Consider the following 7,412-nt stretch of genomic DNA (forward strand, 5'->3'; position numbering starts at 1 on the left):
ATAAACCATAGAGTCTAGCGACAAGTGCAGATTTTTTATTCATGGCCAGTTGGGTTACCAAGTTAACCAAGGCATGTAGTTTACCTTCAAGCTTCTTAGTCTCGGCTGATGAAGATGAATTCGTGGCTACTTCATGCACTCCTCTAATGACAATAGCATCACTTCTAACACTAAATTGCTGGGAGTTTGAAGCCATCTTCTCAATTAAATTTCTGGCTTCAGCAGGGGTCATGTCTCCAAGGGCTCCACCACTGGCAGCATCTATCATACTTCTCTCCATGTTACTGAGTCTTTCATAAAAATATTGGAGAAGAAGCTGCTCTGAAATCTGGTGGTGAGGGCAACTGGCACATAATTTTTTAAATCTCTCCCAATATTCATATAGGCTCTCTCCACTGAGTTGTCTAATGCCTAAAATATCCTTTCTGATGGTTGTGGTCCTGGAAGCAGGGAAAATTTTTTCTAAGAATACTCTCTTGAGGTCATCCCAGCTTGTGATGGACCGTGGAGCAAGGTAATAAAGCCAATCCTTTGCCACTCCCTCTAAAGAATGAGGAAAGGCCTTCAGAAATATGTGATCCTCCTGGACATCTGGGGTTTCATGGTGGAGCAGACAATATGGAATTCTTTGAGATGTTTGTGTGGGTCTTCACCTGCAAGGCCATGAAACTTTGGAAGCAAATGGATCAGTCCAGTTTTAAGAACATATGGGATATCCTCATCAGGGTATTGGATGCACAAGCTTTCGTTGGTGAAATCAGGTGCAGCCATTTCCCTTAGAGTCCTCTCACGGGGTGGAGGTTGTGCCATGTTCTCAGAATGTTCCAAACAATAATGCTCAAAATCACCAATAACAGAATGCTCAGGATGCTCAAAAGGTACTAAATGATGTCTAACTAATCTATGAAATGTCCTATCTATCTCAGGATCAAAGGATTGTAAGTCAAATGGATTCCCTCTAGTCATACACTATATTCAGCATGCACAACTAGTTGTCTTCTTATGCAAGTAATAGTGTAGGTTTGAACTACAGATACCATTAAATGATATCCAAATGACTTGAAATTTTATGAGCAAGCTTATAAAATGATGAGAAGATAGCAAAAAAAAATTCAAAGAAAAATTCAAAGTCTAACTATAGAAACTAAAAATGATAAGTTAAGAAAAATAAGAGAATAATACTTGGAAAATAAAAAACTTTTGACAGAATCGCAATTTTTGGAAGAAGGAGACCTCAGCCAGCCTATGGCAGGATGCCACGGCATGGGAAAGTGTTTTTTACCCCAAATACATATATAATAATAGTGATTCTGATAACCGGAGCAAAAGTTATGGCTGTTTGAAGTTTTGACAAAAATTAAATTTGCTACTTTTTTTGAACTTTCAAATCTGACCAAACTAAGGGCTCCAACTATTTTTCCCACAAAATATGGATTAAAATAAGTGACCACAAAAAAATTCAGCCAAAAATAACAACTATAGCTACCAAAATACAAAATCTCAATTAATTCAGTAAGGGTGGTCTCTAAAATCCGTCGCTAAGGGATTTCCACTATTACCCTGTTTCCCATTTCAGCAAAAGTGGTCGCCAAATCCGTCGCAACGCACTATTCACAGCAAAATACAAAAATTGAAACAGGGGAAGCGCTGAACAGAAAAACTAAAAGAAAACACCACACTAAACAAAATAACAAGACTCTAAACACACTAACACAACACTAACACACACTAACACACACTAACACAACACACGAAAGCATAAAACAACTAAAATAAAACACGAATCACTAGCTATTATGAACCTTTGGACACTACTCCCCGACAACAACGCCAAATTTGATCGAGACCATACCCGAATCAAATAAACATTAAAATGTAGTAACTAGGAAGTGATCCTAGGTCGTTTTCCAATGAGCAATGATACACCAAATGTTCATGACAGATAGTAGGAAAATAGTAACGAATGGGGGGGGTGATTGCTTTTGTAAATTAAACAACGAGTAAAATTGAATTAGAAAATATCAAAATTAAAACATGTTGCTTCCCCTTGATTCACAAGCAAGTCTCTTATCCTAGGTTACGAGAGTTTATCGTTATTCTGTTCAACCACTTAATCCAACCCTAAATTAAATTACTAAGCGAAATTTAACATAAGACATTCATTATGTGATTAAGCAACACATACACCAATTACTCATAAACGATCATTAAGCATGAACGTAAATTAAGTGCAGAGACAATTAATCAAGCACTAAGCATGCATGAATTAATAGCAACAAAGTCAGAGTAATTAGTGAAGAGGAAAAACTGAACAGAATTTAACAGTAATAATAGAACCTCAAAGAGAACTGTGCTTGATCCTCAAGAGAAAACAACGTTGGGGACTTAGCCTTCTATTAATCAATAGAGAACGGAATTATAGATTGAAGAACGAAATTTTATTGCTGAACCGAAAAGTAAAAGCTGGAATTGCAAAACGAAAATAATGTGTAAAAGAAGAAAAGCCTAAAACTAAAAACGAAAATAGGAGAGAGAGAAGAGAAGGGCCTAAACTAGAACCTTGGTGCTGTTATATAATTTTCCAGCCCCAAAGCTTACAAATCTGCTTTAAATCCAAGCCCATAAATAAAATAAAATCAAATCTAGATAAGATAAGATCTAGATGAGATCAAATCTAAATAATATCTAGATGAGATAAAGTCTAGATAAGATAAAATTTTGTAGAATAAAATAGTGTGCCCTCTTCAAGTCCAAGCCCAATTCTGGATTTAAGTCCAATGCTTCATTAATTCCTGAGAAATTAGATTAAAAACATCAAATTAGCTGAATGGGCCCAAATAATAAAACTGCCTAATTAATTTGACAATTAAGATTAATCAGTACTTAAAATGGTGCAAAAAGGGTTAAGAAATAGGATAAAATAATGGCACATCAAAGGGATTAATGAATTGGTTCAACTAATTGTAACATGTGCCATTAAAAATAAATTGACATAAAATTAAACTAATTAACAAGCAAGTGCAAGGCGAGAAAAAAGAACACTCAGAGCGATGAAGCGACGATTGATGCAGAATACAAATATGTTGGGGCTTAGCCTACTGAAACTACTCTTAATGCAATGCTAAAGATTTTTCTCTATTCAATATTATTTCAATTATCATCTACATCTACTCGTATACTCTACCATGATCGCTTACACAAAAGAGCCTAATTTACCTAATTTCTCCCTTAATCCCTTAAGAGATAAACTAGCTAAATTGCATTATAAACGAAGATGCATAAAATAGGCTAAATAACATCATTCTATCCCTAGAGATGAATTATTTAGATGCTCTATTCCAGTTCTTAAGAGATAAACATTTTCCAATGCCTAAACCCTAAAACATAGCATGAATATGGATGATCAAACCACACTCAATGAAAATAAGCACAAAAAAGAGACAATGAAACTGAAATAACATTAAATAGATAGTAAGAATCATTACATCAAGAGTGTTTGGTTGCTATACTCCCAACAATGGGTGGTTTAGCCTTTCATTGTCATGAGAGGCTTACAATTGCAAAAAGGGTGAAGAGGAGTGAAGAAAGTGGAAAAGAATGGAGATGAAGGGAAAGAATGACTCCTAATGGTTGATTTTCCTTCTTCTTGCATGAACCCTAGCCTTTGCTCTCTATATGTAACTTCCTCACTTAAAACGCAGTGTTGTTCTGTTTTTCATGACCTCGCGCTAAGTGCAATTGCACGCTAAGTGAGGTGTAAGTGGTCACGCACTAAGCGCACCTTCACGTGATATCAGGCTTCTCCATGTGACTTCTTCGCGCTAAGCGAGTGTAACTCGCTGAACGATTGCGTCACATTGAACGCGTATGGCACACTGAGCAAGAGTCTTCAGACCTTTAACTTCTCTTCCAAGCCTTATTCTGTGTTTCTACAAAAATTACACCACTAAAATAGTATAAATTTACCAGTTTAAGTACCTACTGGACTAAAACTCAGATGGTGCCAAATTACTAATGATTCACACAAAAAGAAGCAATAAAAGAGAGAAAATCCGACAATTTTTATGTGACTTGATTACAAAGTATACTTATGCACAACAGTTATCAAGGTGTTCTTAGATTCAGGAGGAGTCAAGGTAGTGCCAGAAGTGGCTAGAAGAATACTTGTATAACCAGGAGTGACATGGCAAAATATTTGTTTTGTAATCAAAGTATTGATTAGTGAAACTCTTTATTGTTATGTAAAGGAGAACTAGAGGTATAATACATTCAACATTAGTTTTAGACCAACCGATGTTTTTTTTTTTTTTTTGCAAAAACATGCATTCAAATTCTAACCCCCTTCCCCCAATGTACACTTCATACAACTTTCAATAACTACAAATTTCCACCAAACTATATACCTATCTATAATATCAAGTATAGAATTTTATTTATTCACATAGGTTCTCGCTCCTATGTTGGATAAATATTGTTATTTTTCTATATATAAATAGTATTAATATAAAGATAAATATGCCATAAATTTTATTTAATGAAATGTGAGTTTTTATTCTATTTTTAACAAAAATGGAAGAAATGTATTCTATGTAAACTTATTTTTATTCTATGTTAATGAACAAAGACTAAGTGCTCCAGACTCCTACATAAAATCATAACATTTGTAAGTCACGTTCCTATTTGCAAACTTATTTGTATTCTATGTTTAACAAAAATGCAGGAAATGTATAACCCTTGTTACTAACTCAGTTCACAAATACAAACATGCATGATATACTGGATTTGGGAACCTAAAGTCTAGCAAAACATACTTATCAAGCCACCAGCAACATCTACAAACAAAGGTTGGGTTATCTTGGCCATGTGCATAATATACATGGATCCTTTCTTCATTGCCAACCTAATTGATGATGGAAAGAATAATGAAAAGGAATGTAAAAAATTAGACACACGCATCATTAATGACTCAATCAAACATTGGAATCACGTATAACAAAAATCGTAGGAAGAGAAGTTGATAATAGAAAATATATAGTGTAATAATGCGACAAGATTAAGGAGAAAACATAATTTATTCCTCAAATGTCACCAAGAAAGAATGATAAAAATATAACTAAATATTTTACAACTATAGATGTACAAAGCATAGAGAATGTGTGACATTAATCTAACAGTACCCAATTACTTGATTAATACTCCTAAATCTAACATAAATGATGTCTAAATCCACAGAATGTTAAAACTCCAAAGTCCAACAACAAATTACCACTCATAGGTCATTGAAAAAAGCACATTGAATTGAAGATGGTATCAATAAAACAAGTAAAATGCATAACTGAGCTTTAGAAAGCTCCCAGTGTTTTAATATTTATCCTATTTTAGTATCAAGGTGACAAATCATTCAAACCTATAATCACATGAAAACTATCCAAACATCTCACCACTAACCCAATTATAGTGGCTTATTTAAATATTTAACCCAAATACTCATGAGGCCACTTGATATACTCCATCATATTTATGTCACAATATTTCATTCCCTTCATCTTGCCAAAAACACTCTACATTGATCAACTGTTGACATTAGCCACTCTAAACAACCAAAGATTCAGTAAAACTATTTTGAAAGTCCAATTAAATAGGATAAGGGAAGGCACAACAAACCATCAGAGACTATTAAAAAAGAACAATTTTAATATAGTATAATATAATATATTCACATCATTATGTTTCATTTTTTAAAGTTAATGACAAGAGAGGAAAATCTAACGGATGGCAAGGGCATACCTCAACTTAATCACCACCAATTTCCAAACTGTCCAAACTGGTTTCCACCAAATGCATATACATCACTGTTAGTAGATGTACACACAGTATGCTACAGTCTTGTAACAACTCCCTTTATTTGAATACCCAATAAGGAAAATATGCAACTCGGGCTCAATTCATCATCTATTATGACATTAATTTAGAATAACTAACAAGAATTAGCATGCAACAACAAAAAGAGTGAATAGGAATATAAATATTGTAAAGTAACAAAACAAATATTATCCCTTGTTAGAGTGAACCTCATCTTCAACATCTACATTGTTTTTTCCCACCACATTCTACTTTACCTACATGTTGATCCTAAACAATAGTTAACAATTGATGATATAGAAGGTGAATATATTTCAACTTACCAAACTCTTAAGTATATTTTAGTTAATTCTAATGCAATGAAGCCTCAAGCAATCTTAGATTGATCAGCTCATAGAGTCACAATTTTGAGCAACTGCATTTTACTAATTCACAGTTCCAGGCAAGTATTAGCCAACAAGAATAAACATGTGGTGATGTGCAAATTTAAGCAATAGTTTACACCTTAAAAGGAACTTAATGATCTGCCTCGAGAATGATTCATCAGCCCAAAATATGTTTTTCTAATATGAGAGCCTAAGCAACCTAACACCAATCAGAACACATCAAAGGAATTTATTACAAGTAACACTGATGAAATTTTCTGGGAAGGAAAAACTCTACATGTGTAGTGTTGTTAACAATATATGTAGTTAGGTAGCCACAAAAGAAAACGGAATAAGCAGGTGGTAACCGAACAAAGTTTACATCACTACTAGAAAAAAGGCAATCTACATCGGTTATATGAGACCTTCTACATCGGTTTACGACCGTCGTCGTAGGAGACATCATTAAAAGTGGTCCCCTATGCTACGACGGTTGCCAAAGACTGATGTAGAATGATCATCATTCTACATCAGTCCTTCAGTTGTGACCGATGTAGAAAATTCAGCATTCTATGACGGTCACAATTGCAAGACTGATGTAGAATGCTAAGTTTTCTACGACGGTCATTGAATAACCGATGTAAAATGCTGAGCATTCTAAGACGGTCTTTCACACGCGACCGTCTTAGAATGGTTAGCATTTCTACATCGGTCATGTCAGAACCAATGTAAAAATGCTAAAAAAAATTATATGGAGCCTTTACATCCCCAAAAATGAAACTAGCTCAAGGCATGAGAAACTTTGTATATTAAAATAAATAAAAATTATGCTAATAAATTGGACAATAATAATTGAGAGAAAATTTAAAAATTCAAGAAAACATTGTCAATACAAGCAAGTTGTTATTCAAACTACTGCAGCTATAAAAAGCATACCTGGACTTCTAGCCTAAACATTCTCTCATACAAAAATGGAATCACAGTGGTCTGAAGACTCTGGTAGCCATTTGGTTTAGGGGTTGCAATATAATCCTTCACCTAAAACAAAACAAACCAAATATTCCACACCAGTCAATGAAAATTTATGTCTCTTAAAATTCAAATTGTGATTGGAATCCATATATGTATGAATGGAAAACTATATGTATGAATGATTACTACCTTTAGCTTAATCCATCAAATTAC

General features: G+C 34.0%; 1 non-coding gene across 1 annotated transcript; it reads left to right on the top strand.

Moving 5' to 3' along the window:
- Positions 1-326: 326 nt before the first annotated feature.
- Positions 327-433, top strand: LOC113000333 (small nucleolar RNA R71). Its single transcript, XR_003265623.1, has one exon. It is a non-coding gene; the product is annotated as a small nucleolar RNA R71 (small nucleolar RNA).
- Positions 434-7,412: the final 6,979 nt, after the last annotated feature.

This window comes from Glycine max, chromosome 18, assembly GCF_000004515.6.
Source record: "Glycine max cultivar Williams 82 chromosome 18, Glycine_max_v4.0, whole genome shotgun sequence".
In the NCBI taxonomy this organism is placed as follows: Eukaryota; Viridiplantae; Streptophyta; class Magnoliopsida; order Fabales; family Fabaceae; genus Glycine; species Glycine max.